The sequence below is a fragment of the Dendropsophus ebraccatus genome, chromosome 14 (assembly GCF_027789765.1).
Source record: "Dendropsophus ebraccatus isolate aDenEbr1 chromosome 14, aDenEbr1.pat, whole genome shotgun sequence".
Taxonomy (NCBI): Eukaryota; Metazoa; Chordata; class Amphibia; order Anura; family Hylidae; genus Dendropsophus; species Dendropsophus ebraccatus.
This window is the reverse complement of record NC_091467.1, coordinates 54,826,610-54,840,920: the sequence shown is the minus strand read 5'-3', so window position 1 is coordinate 54,840,920 and position 14,311 is coordinate 54,826,610. Positions and strand designations below refer to the sequence as shown.

The 14,311-nt window shown below is 43.1% G+C and overlaps 1 non-coding gene across 1 annotated transcript; it reads right to left on the bottom strand.

Annotated features, from left to right (window-relative positions):
* Positions 1-13,842: 13,842 nt before the first annotated feature.
* On the bottom strand, positions 13,843-14,032 carry LOC138773552 (U2 spliceosomal RNA). Its single transcript, XR_011360184.1, has one exon. It is a non-coding gene; the product is annotated as a U2 spliceosomal RNA (small nuclear RNA).
* Between the last annotated feature and the right edge of the window lie 279 nt (positions 14,033-14,311).

Below are 14,311 nucleotides of genomic sequence, written 5' to 3'. Positions count from 1 at the left end.
GGGGAGAGGACTGTTGTGTGTGGGGTCTGTATATAGGGGAGAGGGGGGGGGGGGCTGTATATAGGGGAGAGGACTGGTGTGTGTGTGGGGGGGATCTATATACAGGGGGAGAGGACTGTTGTGTGTGTGGGGTCTGTATATAGGGGAGAGGGGGGGGCTGTATATAGGGGAGAGGACTGGTGTGTGTGTGTGGGGGGCTGTATATAGGGGAGAGGACTGGTGTGTGTGTCGACCCCCCACACACCAGTCCTATCTCCCTGTATACAGCCCCCCCACACACCAGTCCTCTCCCCCTGTATACAGACCCTCCACACACCAGTCCTCTCCCCCTGTATGCAGACCCCACACACACCAGTCCTCTCCCCTGTATACAGACCCTACTCACCAGTCCTCTCCCCTGTATACAGATCCCACACACCAGTCCTATCCCCCTGTATACAGACCCCACACCAGTCCTCTCCCCCTGTATACAGACCAAACACACATCAGCCCTCTCCCCTGTATACAGACCCCACACACCAGTCCTCTCCCCCTGTATACAGACCCCACACACCAGTCCTCTCCCCCTGTATACAGTCCCTACACACCAGTCCTCTCCCCTGTATACAGACCCCACACACCAGTCCTCTCCCCCTGTATACAGACCCCACACACACCAGTCCTCTCCCCTGTATACAGACCCCACACACCAGTCCTCTCCCCGTGTATACAGACCCCACACACCAGTCCTCTCCCCTGTATACAGCCCCCCACACACCAGTCCTCTCCCCCTGTATACAGACTCTCCACACACCAGTCCTCTCCCCCTGTATACAGACCCCACACACACACCAGTCCTCTCCCCCTGTATATAGATCCCCCACACACCAGTCCTCTCCCCCTGTATATAGATCCCCCACACACCAGTCCTCTCCCCCTGTATACAGACCCCACACACCAGTCCTCTCCCCTGTATACAGACCCCACACACCAGTCCTCTCCCCTGTATACAGACCCCACACACCAGTCCTCTCCCCTGTATACAGACCCCACACACCAGTCCTCTCCCCTGTATACAGACCCCACACACCAGTCCTCTCCCCTGTATACAGACCCCACACACACCAGTCCTCCCCCCCTGTATACAGACCCCACACACCAGTCCTCTCCCCTGTATAGAGACCCCACACACCAGTCCTCTCCCCTGTATACAGACCCCACACACACCAGTCCTCTCCCCCTGTATACAGACCCCACACACCAGTACTCTCCCCCTGTATACAGACCCCACACACCAGTCCTCTCCCCCTGTATACAGACCCCACACACCAGTCCTCTCCCCTGTATACAGACCCCACACACACCAGTCCTCTCCCCCTGTATAGAGACAACACACACCAGTACTCTCCCCCTGTATACAGACCCCACACACCAGTCCTCTCCCCCTGTATACAGACCCCCACTCACCAGTCCTCTCCCCCTGTATACAGACCCCACACACCAGTCCTCTCCCCTGTATACAGACCCCACACACACCAGTCCTCTCCCCCTGTATAGAGACAACACACACCAGTACTCTCCCCCTGTATACAGACCCCCACACACCAGTCCTCCCCATGTTACTGTGGACATTGCAGCTTCCTTCCCTCTCTTTCTGCAGGAGTGAATGGTGCAGCAGCTCACTGCTTCCTACTTCCTGCTTGTAAGGTTAACACAACTCCTTCCCTTCTGGTCGAAGCCCCGCCCCTCCTGCTGAGATCACACTGACTCCTCACTCCTGACCAAGTCAGAGATCAGATATCACTTCATTTTCTTACCTGAATACTGCAAGCTAGGGGCTGCCTGGCAATTTAAGTCAAAGTGAAACTAAAACTGAATGGGGACTACTAACTACTGACATTTCACAGATCAGATATTACACATTATTTAATCAGAAGTCAGGTATAAGTAGTCAGGAGTCAGTAGTCAGTAGTCAGAGTCAGAGTCAGTAGTCAGAGTCAGTAGTCAGAGTCAGTAGTCAGAGTCAGTAGTCAGAGTCAGTAGTCAGTAGTCAGAGTCAGTAGTCAGAGTCAGTAGTCAGGAGTCAGGAGTCAGAGTCAGGAGTCAGGGTCAGTAGTCAGAGTCAGTAGTCAATAATCAGTCAGTAATCAGAGTCAGTAATCAGAGTGATTAGTCAGAGTCAGTAATCAGAATCAGTAGTCAGAGTGAGAAGTCAGAAGTCAGAGTCGGTAGTCAGTAATCAGAGTCAGTAATCAGAAGTCAGAGTCAGTTATCAGAGTCAGTAATCAAAATCAGTAGTCACTTTTGTGTCAAAATGATTCTTGACTTTGACTTCTGACTATGTCCTAATATGGACACTGTATAACAGGACTTGCACAACAAATGTAAAGAAATGAAAGATACTGAAACAAAACACTTGAGGTGTAAAAGCCTCATACAACATATATATATATATATATATATCCAATATGACTAGATAATCCTCCTGACACACCAGCCAGGCTTCCAGCTCAAAAGAAAAAGCCGCATATAGTATCTTTTTTTTCCCAAATATTTTTATTAGATTTTTCAAATTTTATCTATAACAATACAGTTACATATCAAAGGAAGACATAAATAGGATACAATATAGTAAGTTTGAAAACAATTTTGCTATAAAGAACAATAGAATCTAAAGAACAAAAATGAATGCTCTACAGGATGGAAAGAAATTAAAATAAAGAATCTCTATCTTTAATATAATTAAGGAACTCTGAGTACTCCTAGGGTGCCCCTTGCCTCCGCCGTCTGATACCAAACAGTATTACAAAAGTGTTTCATAACAGCTTCCCTCTCCTCCTGCGACATAACCTTTATGAGAAAAAATTTCCATTTTTAATGAAATTTTTTGTGGAAACGTCTTTGTTGCGGATTGCATCCAGCATTTCCCAATGAAGAGTTTCTTTAAGCGAGGTTGTTAGCTCAGAAATAGTGGGAAGTGTTTCAGAGATCCAGTGGTTTAGTAAGCCTTTTAAGGCCAATAACAGAGTAAGATGAATACATTTTGAGGCTATAGGCTTTTCAAAGGGATCTCCATCCCTGGCCACCACAACATGAAAAACATAACTGAGTAGAGTTAGAGGTATGAATTCATTCCATGTATTCTGAATAAAGGTTTGTACTAATTGCCAGTATGTCTGAATTTGAGAACAAGACCAAACACAGTGTAATAAATCTGCGCTAGGTTCTTTACATTTTGGACAATATGTCAAGAAATCATCTGGCATGGTGGAGTAAGAAAAGTTAAAAGCGTAAATTGCCTTATGGAGTAGCCGGAAGTGGATTTCCCTCAATTTCACACTGGGAGTGGCTGCAGTAACATATCGGATGCTATTTAGCAATTTTTGTTCCAAATTATCTGTTTGTATTTCTGCAGCCCATTTCCGGAGAAAAGGGGGAGGAGATTTGTGTAAGGAATCAACACATATCCTACGGTATATTTGTGAAAGAGATAAGGTGGGAGAAGAATTGGAGCATAGAAAATCAAAATCATTCATTTTTTTTCTGCCGTCGCACAAGATTTAACTCTATTCATAGCAAAAGAATAAAACCTGGTGATGGGGAGGGATATCATACATGTCTCTAAATTTTTCCCAAGATAACAACTCTCCCTTATCTGAGTCCAGTAAGTTACTTAAGTGAGTGATTTGTTTTTGTTTCCATACCATATAGTCAGGATTGATGTTACCATGTAGAAAAAGGGGATTGTCCCATAATGGGAAAAACTTAGAAAGACTAAATGGGAGTTTATACAATTTTCTTAAAGCTTTCCATGTGGCAACGGTATCAGCGATAATAACATTGTGTTTTAAATGTGAGGGTAGTTCTGAAATAGAGAAGTGAAGAAGCGAAGCCAAAGGCCAGGGACAAGAAAGAACAGACTCCAAGGAATAATTAGAAAAGAAAGAAGTACCGTTAATCCAGTCTCTGATGTGTCTGAAGATGGAGGCCAAATTATAGAATCTGATATTAGGTAATTGAGCACCACCTTTATGTTTGGGGAAGCTGAGAGTATCATATGCTATTCTTGGTCGTTTTGACCTCCAAATAAATTTGGTAAAGGCTGATCTGAGTCGAGAAATATCCTTATGTTTTAGTAGTAAGGGGATCATTTGTAAGGGATACAATAATTTAGCAAATGACATCATCTTAATAAGATGAATACGGCCTAAGATTGAAAGGGGTACATTTTTCCACCTATCAAGTTCTTGTTCTATTTTAGGAAGATTGGGATATAATTTAATGAGTAGAGAGAAGGGGTATGTCCAATTTTAATTCCTAAATATAAAAGGTGTTGTTTTGCTATACCTATACCTTCAGGGTAAATATGGGGAGCCAAGTGTGGTATTAAGGGTAACAATTGGCTTTTAGTAATATTAATTTTAAAACCAGAAAATGAGCCAAAGTTTTACAAGATTTTTAAAACACCAGGGATGTGTGATGTGGGATTTTCTAGGAATAATAAGGTGTTATCAGCGAAGCAAGCTATACGTACTTCTTCATTGCCTACTTGAATGCCTTTAAATTCAGGTGTGAGGAGAAGAAATCTAATTAAGGGCTCTAATGCTAAATCAAAAAGAAGGGGGGGGGGGCATTGGGCAACCTTGTCTGGTTCCTTTAAGGATTGGGAAAGTGTCAGACAAGAATCCAGGTGTATGAATGCGAGATATTGGGTTATTGTATATGGTAGAGATAAGATCTTTAAAAGGGCCTGTAATGCCATAACGAGCGAGGGTCATATCCATCCATTCCCAGTTAAGATTATCAAATGCCTTTTCGGCGTCTAAGGCAAGCAGTCCTGGTGAATGGTTTGGATTTTCCCTCCGTCGTACTACTTCCTGTACGGTTAGAACTGTCCTAATATGAGTTATCGCTGAGCGGCCCTTTATAAAGCCAACTTGGTGGCTACTAATCAACTTAGGGAGAAATAAAGCAAGCCGGTCAGCCATAATTTTCGTAAGAATTTTTAAATCTTGATTTATAAGATAAATAGGCCGATATGAGGATGGAAGTTGTGGGTCTTTCCCTTGTTTATGGAGTAATCTAATATAGGCCATTTCCCCTGAAGGTAACATGCATTTATTATCTATTATATGTTGATATACTTTTTAGAGAAGTGGAACCAGATCAGTATTTAGAACTTTATAAAATTCTCCACTAAATCCATCTGGCCCTGGTGTTTTATTATTATGAAGGGTAGATATTGTTTTAGAGATATCCTCAGGAGAGATGGGGGCATTTAATGATGCCAGAGAAGATTCATCCAATTTGGGAAGATTCAGAGACTGGAGAAACTGTTGACCCAATGAAGGATCTATAAGATCAGAAGAGTAAAGGGATCGGTAAAATTTTTGAAGAATATTAGAAATAGTTTTGGGATCAGAATGTAATAAACCATTATGATCTTTCATATTTTTGATATGGGAAATAGGGCGTTTACTCTTTGCCAAGTTAGCTAATAATTTTCCTGTTTTATTACCATATTTATAAAGACGAGAAAAATAGTGATCTTTATATAAATTATTAAGTTTTTCTTGAGCTAATTCAAATTCCTTTTTTGCTATACACCAAAGGGATTTATTTTGTTCAGAAGGTAAAGATAAGAAGGTAGTGTATGCATTACGAAGTTTAGTAGTAAGAGTATTGTAAGAGGTGGTCGCTTCTTTTTTACGTGCAGAGAGATAAGAGATTATATTGCCCCTTAGTACAGCTTTGGCAGTTTCCCAGAACAGTATAGGAGTTGTGGTATGTTGCGAATTAGTGTCGCAAAACTGTGACCACCATTTTTTAAGAAGATTTTTGAAGACTTCATCTGAAGCTAAAACTGCTGGGAATCTCCAAATAATGTCTGTTCCTTCAGGGTAAGAATCACTTAGGATTAAAGTAATCGGAGAATGGTCATATATAACAATATCATTTTGTAAGTCCAGAGAAGTAAGGACCAATTGACAGTTTGTAGAAACAGCGTGGTGAATAATATCTCTAACCAATATTAAATTCTCATGTATACGCCTGCCAGGTATGGCGCAGGTTTGAGCAGGCCCAAAGAGGTCTGGCAAAACAGTTTTTAAACGTGTTGTAAGCAATTTAGCAACTACCTTGTAATCCACATTAAGTAGGGTAATTGGACGCCAATTTTTGACGTCCCGATGGTCACCTTTTTTGTAAAGCAGAGTAATAACTCCCTCCTTCATGGAAGGAGCAAGCACCCCTGTAGAAAGGATAAGCTGGATGAGTTGGACAAACACCACCTTAATAATATCCCAAAAAGTAATATAAAATTCTTTAGATATCCCATCCAAACCAGGGGTTTTATTGTTCTGCATGCCCTTCAATGTATCCAGAACCTCCCCCTCAGTCACCAGTGTTGTCAAAGAAGGAACCTGAGCCTCTGGGACCCTAGTATCCAACACAGAAACATATTCCTCCATCTCAGGTTCTGAAACACAATCACGGTTAACAAACAAATCCGCATAAAAATTGGTGACAGTGGGTCCCACATTGGAGCCCTGTACCTCAGTCCCATTCTTATCCAGAACAGATTTGATAACAGATGCTGTACGGACTGATTTTTTGAAGAAATACCTGGTACACTGCTCACCTTCCTCCACGTGCCGTACTTTAGCACGGAATATGAGTTAGACAACCTACAAAGTCCTGCCTAATAAATACTAAGTGCAACAAAGTGACAAACAAAAACCAAAGAAATTGCACAGAATTGAAAGGGTATACAAAAATTCTTTATTATATTCACATGATAGTTATAAAAAATGAATTAAAAATAATGTATGGGATAGAACACAGAGGTCAAAACCAGAGGGGGAGGAAAACATCAGCATGGCATCATAATGATAATAAATAAATAAAGATGGAATAACTATAATTGAAATATACTGCAATACTGACATCTAGTGGTCACTAAGTGTATGGTACAAAGGAAAACTGCTAATACAAGGAAGTCATACATGGGTATAATACCTTCAAAAAACTCATATACATCAAACAAATATATATATACATATATCATATATCAGGGAGACTGTATGTGACCCCAAAAGATTGATGAGTAGATATAACTTAAGCAGGTAGATGAAATAATCAGCCTACTAAGCCAAAGGAAAAGAAAAGTAAATGTTACCTATACCACAAGGCCAATGCTGATGTCTAGCATAGAAGCCCGACGTACGTTTCGCTCACTTCATCAGGAGCTAATGGACTCAATACATCTAGCACAGCTATATATACACACATAAACATGAATGCACACCTGTAGTATATTAGTTCACTTACGCCACAAACATGTAGATACCAGGCTCACGTGTAGTAAAATGGCCGAGACGCCGGAAGGGGAGGAGTCAACCGGACTCATACCCAGTGATTTATATAGAGGAAAGAAAGGGGGCATGCTGATACTAATCCCGTACACCTGTGGGGCCTCATCATCGCCCGTGCTACCTATATCGGGAGACGTCACTCACCTAATGTCAGACCCGTCCCGGCGCACACGGCACCCGTAATGCCAGCCCCAGCCGCCTACGTCATGACGCACAGAGACGTGCGTCTCACCTACGTATCAACCCACCCGGCCGTAATGACGTGCGAGATTACGCAACGTCGTGCGTTCCACGTCCCACGGCGTCGCGTAGCGCGTCATAGATTGGCGCATGCGTATTTTAGCACTGGGGACTCTATTGCTAAATGCAATTCTATTGGGTCAAGTGGCTTTTACCAAATATACTATAATATATAAAAAACCTATAATTATCACCAATACATTTATATACACACCATAAATCCTAACCGTAAAAATATATACATATGGAAAGTGCATAAGTGCAATCATAATTAATGCCTCTATAATATTTATCTAAACTATAATCATGATAATATAAATATACTTTGAATGCCAAAGCAACAGTGAAATACAGATGTGATATTCAGAACTATACTAATAGTCATGATAATATGAATATACTTTGGATGCCAAAGCAACAGTGAAAAACAAAATTGATACTCAAATATACATAATATACATAAATAACATAATTAGTGATATAATTATATAACATAATTAAAACAAATTCATTATATATACACACATATTGATAATAATTTTTTAATTTTTTTTTTTTTTTTTTTAAATGCTAAGTGCGCAGTGCGTGACCGAAAAAACAAACCTTAGTGATGTGCAAAGTGCCAAACTATGTTAATAGTGTTTATCAACAAAATATGTTTTAAAAAAATATATGGTGTCGTTATAGGGATCCACAAAAACTTCCTCTCCAGGGTCTTCTCATGCTATTGTATATCCCCCCTGAAAAGAGAAAAAACCAAGAGCGTAATAATGATCAAAACACAAAAAACACACAAACCACACAAAACACACAAATGAGCCTTACTTGTGGCGCTACTGGTCGCTTACCTGTCCTAGTGCATATATCAGCTGCCAATTAATAATAATAATACAGATAAAAACATAATTAAAACAGAGGGGGATAACCCTAATAAAAACAACCGAAGGAAATACTCAAAGACTCTGCTTATACACGAAAAGTGTAGTAAAAAACAGATATAATACAGCACTATATTCTTCATCAGATAACCAAGAAAGTCCAAAAGCCGGGGGGACATATTCAAAAAGATAAATATATATACTTACAGGAATGCTCCAAAGCTATTCACTTCATTTAGCCCCAAGGGTGCAAGGGTACGTAGCCTCTCAATCCACATGCATTCCCGTTGTGCCAAGATCATCTTCCATTCTCCTCCCCTGATTGTGGGGTACACACGGTCAATGCCCTTCACTTTTAAAAGAGAAAAATCACAATTGTGCTTGAGTTTGAAGTGACGCGCCAGGGGCTTCAGAGAGAGGGAAATATCCCCATGTTGTGCTGACATAATGTCCAGGACATGTTCCCTCACCCTCCTCCTAAGCTCTCTGCTAGTCATGCCAATATAGATCTTCCCACACGGGCATGTGGCATAATATACCACACCCCTGGTACTACACTCAATGCTGTGTGTAATCCGAAAAGATTTTTGACCTCCTGCACCACAGAAAGATTCCGTCCTTTCAATATTGGGGCAGGCCACACAGCGTCCACAGCTAAGACACCCCCACTTTGGTCCCCTGCCACCAAAAGCTCTTGTGAGGGTATTACCCTGGTGGTAGCTGTGTACTAATGTATCCTTCAGGTTTTTGGATCGCCTAAAGACATTGCCACCCTGTCTGGTAAAATCATCGAAAGGGTCCGGTCACTGTGTAGGATTGGCCAGTATCGATTGATTACCTCCCTTACTTCATTAACCCTGGTATGATGGTCGATAATCATCCTCAGTTCAGGATCACGTGTCCTTACCTTCATTTTTGGTTGCAATAGCTCCTGTCGATTTTGTCTTTTAGCTCTGTAGTAGGTCCGATTGATGGTCCTCTGACTGTACCCACGCTCTGTGAAACGGGATCGTAAATCAGCCGCCTGTTTTTCAAAGTCAGCTTCATCCGAACACAGGCGTCGCGCACGTAAAAATTGGCCTACCGGAATATTTCGTATCAGGTGATTTGGATGTGAAGATTTCGCATGTAATATGGTATTCGCAGCGGTCTTCTTTCGAAATAGGTCTGTAGAAATAAATCCATTATCTTTCACCACCATATGTATGTCCAGGAAATCTATTGAGCCCTGTCCAATCTGGTGTGTCAGCCTGATATTGAGCTTGTTATCATTCAACAACCCAATAAATGTCTCCAGGCTGTCCACCGACCCCTGCCAGATCATGAGAACGTCATCTATATACCGGCCCCAAAAGGCCACGTTCTCGATGCCCGGCACGGGGTCGGTGAGAAAAATGGACCTCTCCCACAGCCCCAGGAAAAGGTTGGCATATGAGGGCGCACAAGACGCCCCCATAGCCGTTCCCTGGAGCTGTAGGTAGAATGTCTCTTTGAAGACAAAGAAGTTGTGTGTTAACACAAAATTTAAGGCCTGTAGTAGAAAGTCCCCAAGATCCCTTGAGAGATTACTACTTAAAAGAAAATGTCTTACCGCGTTGATGCCATCTTGATGTCTAATTGAAGTGTAGAGTGATTCCACATCACAAGTCACCAGTATCATGTTATCATCCAGTTGGAGGCCGTCAATTCTCCTCAGAACATCATTGGTATCCTTAATATATGAGGGTAATGTCTCTACCAGGGGAAGAAGATAATGATCAATCAATTTGCTGATCGGCTCACAGAGATTATTTGACCCGGACACAATTGGTCGGCCCGGTGGGACTTTGTCGTTTTTATGCACTTTAGGCAAGAGATAGATAGTGGCTATTGTAGGGTTGGTTGGAATAAGGGCTTCAACTTCCTTCTTTGTAAAAATGCCCTTTTCCAATGCCTCATCCAGCATCAGGGTTAGTTCGACTTTATACTTGTTTAGAGGGTTGAAGGTTAGTCTACGGTAACAGTCTGTCATTCGAAGTTGGCGAAACATCTCCCGCTCATATAGGGTCACCGGCCATACAACCACATTCCCACCTTTGTCTGATTGTTTAAAGACAACATCCTTCCATTTACGCATGTCTTTTAAAGACATATTTTGTTCACGCGTTAGATTGTCATAATTTTTAGTCTCCGGAATGTTCATAAGATCTTTTTTCACTAGTCTCACAAACATATCTATTTCCGGAGACTGAGAAAGTTGTGGAAAATTCTTAGATTTCAGGCGCAGTGTAGATGGTAACATACCTGTGTTGTCTCCCTCTTGCTCATCTAGTAGATTGACCAAGACATTTAAAGAGTCCCGTTCTTCAACTGACCAACGGAATATGATTTGTTTACCCCTGTCAGCAAGAAAATCATTAAACCTTTGTTTAGCAGCAGTCAGTTCGTCTTCCACATCAATCCTGCTTTAGTTTACCTAACAGCACTAAACTATTGACCATTTTGACATATTGTTGTCGGCGCTGTCTGGCCACACTTTTACCATAACATTTGAAGAAAGAGGCAATTTCACCCTTCACCCAGTCCCACCAAAGCAAAAGTGAGTCAAAAGTATGTGCCTTAGCATACCACATATCAAATTTTTTGGCAAATAAACTGTAAACATCAGGCCCACACAATAGTGAATTGTTGAGTTTCCAGAATCCCTTACCATGCAACACCGCCCCTTGTAAGGACACAGTACCAAGTAACCCCACATGGTCAGAGAAACCCACATCAATGTGATTGTAACCCACAACTTGGAAATGAGCCGTAGCAAATATAAAGTCAATTCGTGACTTGACCGTACCTCTATCAGCAAAATAGGTGAAAACAATGTCATTTGAATTATAAACCGTACAAACATCTTGTAAGGAGAAATCTTGTACAATAGAAACCAGCAGTTTACCAGTACTATCCACATGTGACACATTAGTAGTCCCACAGCGCCCTCTAGTGTCAATGATGCAGTTAAAGTCACCTGTAAGAATAGTAGGTAAGGTGCCTGGTAGGAAAAAACGCAGGTTAGTGAGAAAATCCACTCGTTCTGCCTTCTGAGCAGGAGCGTAAACATTTAACAATCTCAAGGGGACACCAGAGAATTCCAAGTCTAACTGCTGCAAGCGTCCCGGTATGAGAACTGTATGACGCAAACAATGTAATAGCTGAGATTTAAGCAAAATACCTATTCCAGCATTCCTTGAAGCATCTGAAGGAGCCCAGAATGCAGGCCCATGTGTCCATTCAGCATCAGAAGGCAGAGTATGTAATGAACATTCCTGAAGGCAAATAACATCTACAGGCTGAGTACTCAAAAAATCTAAAATAGCTGCTCTCCTGACTTTAGAGGCCAAGCCTCTAACATTAAGGGAAAGAATCTTGAACATGGTAAAGCAAGGAAAGCAGGTAAACTAAATACAGTCAAGTGACAAAAGTTAAGTCTGCGCTTCTGGGAAGCAACATACCTCCTTCAGCTGAAAAACTCCGGCCGAATCCAGGTATTCTGCAGAGGGGGAAATCGGAGCCTGATGACAGGGTATCTCAGCTTCAGCCGTAGACATAGTGTCGTCCTCAGACGAACAGGAGAGGATGCTGAAACGATTAGCACTGGGAGCAGCATCCATCAGCTTCTTCTTAGGAGGGCCCGTACCCTCCCTACATTGCCTGCGACAAGCTCGTACAAGCGTGAAGCCCTGCTGGTCCTGGTCAGCTGCAGGCGTGGGCGGAAACACGATGCCAGAGGACGAAGGTAGGACACTGTCGGATGTGTCAGTGTCAGCCCAGGAAATGACAGCACTGGCCTCCTCACCATCAGATTGCATCGGGGGCTGGAATTCTTCAATGTTGTCATCCGTGGAGGCAGGCAGCGAAGGTGGGCCGGACTCAATCTGCTGTTGGGCAGGGGAGGCCTCAGCAACCGCTCCGGAGTCAGGAACAATGAGCGGCCTTGGACTCGCATCAGCAGCACGGTCAGATGCCAAAGGGGTCACTGGCGCTATCTGCAATGGTGGAGGCAAAAGCAGAGGTGGCATACGAGCAAAAGCCTGGGCCATAGTAAGCTCTTTTACAGGCTAGCAGGTGGATTCATGATCCCCCCAATGCCATCAGGGTCTGGACGAAACCGCACCCAGAAACGAAGCTTGCCATTCGGGATCCCGAAGCAGTTCCTCAGCTTAGTGCCTCCTCTGACGCTGCTGCAATATCTCTGAAGAAAGGCCACCACATGAGCCAGCTCAGTGAAGGGGTTGTAGAGGTGGACGGTCACGGGCTTCTCATCCATCTGGAACAGCGGCAGCAAGATGAAGTCCTTCAGCTCCTGCTTCTTTATCAGCTCCTTGCACTTCTCAAAGATTGAGAGGCACTGAGAATTCGTCTCAAAAGAGACGTTGAACAGCCCTTGGGAAGCGTTGTCTTGAAGGCAGAAGATCTCAGAGGCGTTCAGCTTCAACATCCTAAAAAGGACGACTTGAACGAAGGTTCCCAGCTCATATCTGCGGTTGCAGTCTGGCTTCACCAGAAATCGCACAGTGTTACGGATGCCTTGTGACTCCATTCCACCAGCAGGATGATCCTCTTCTCTTGATCTTAGCCAAAAGGCCGAGAAGCGATGGCCACAAAGGTTTGCCGAAAAGTCCCCTTCTCGGACACCCGGTGCTTCTTGTTAAGGAGAAGCCATACCCTATGTGCTCCACCCTCTCAGATGGCGGCCCGGACGTGCTGTCACACTGCATCTCCTAGTGCCTAGCACTGCCTCTGTCTTCCTTTCTGCTCTCAAATCTGCATAGCTCCACCCCCAATCACACTGCGTCTGCTTCCACCTGATGGATGGCAGACATGTCTCTGTCTCTGGCTGGCATACATGCAGCTATCTCTGTGGCTGGCTGTCTGTCTCTGTGGCTAGCTAGCTACTTTTTAGTATTTATTTATCAAAGAACATGGAGGGTGAATTCTCCCAGCTGGAGCCGTAGGCAGCATCAGCAGGATACATTGGCCACCAGGAAATCCAAAGGAAACGGTTTAATAAACGGCACCTACCTTTCCACCTACCTGCTTGGTTGCTTGACCGGCTGCAACTGAGCTGCTTGTTTTGCTGGCAGCTGTGTATATCAGCAGAGCCTTGATGACATCATGTCCCGCGATGACATCACCAGCACTGGCCCGGCAGCCAAGTTGTAAACAACTCTGGCAGTTGGTTGCCATGGCAACAGAGGCCAGCAAGTCTTGGACAGACAAACTTTTCTTAGCAACACTCAGGCTACTTTTTCGGGGTCCAACTGCGCACCACATTCGAGGGATGTTTCTTGCAACACAGTTTCAGGTGCAGCCGTCTTGTTTTCTTCATTCTTCAACTCATTAGGGGGTGCACTGAACCTGGAGGCACTGCAATACCAGGTCAATGCCTGGAGAGGACAGAGCAAGCTCTTTTTCCATCTCCCTGTTCTAAAAATCCATTTAATATATGGTCCCCAGATAGGGGACGTATCAGATATTAAACTGATAAGAACAGATTTTTTTTTTGAATTTTCCCATACTCATCATAAGGTTCATTCCAGTTCTTTTATTTTCAAGCAATTTCAAAAACAAATACAAATAAAACATAACTCCCACCAAACCTACACCTTCACCAAATGCCTCCACTTCAGGAACTTCCATATCCCTTCGGCATCCTCCTCCCCCACCCTCTGCTTATCTAACAAATAAACTACATATAATTTACTCAAAATCATTCTTAAACATCCTTCTATTGGAATGTCCTTTTTCCTAAACACATATAAGTTCCTTACATCCCAAAGAACTTATTTAATTATAGCAAGTAGCACAAAC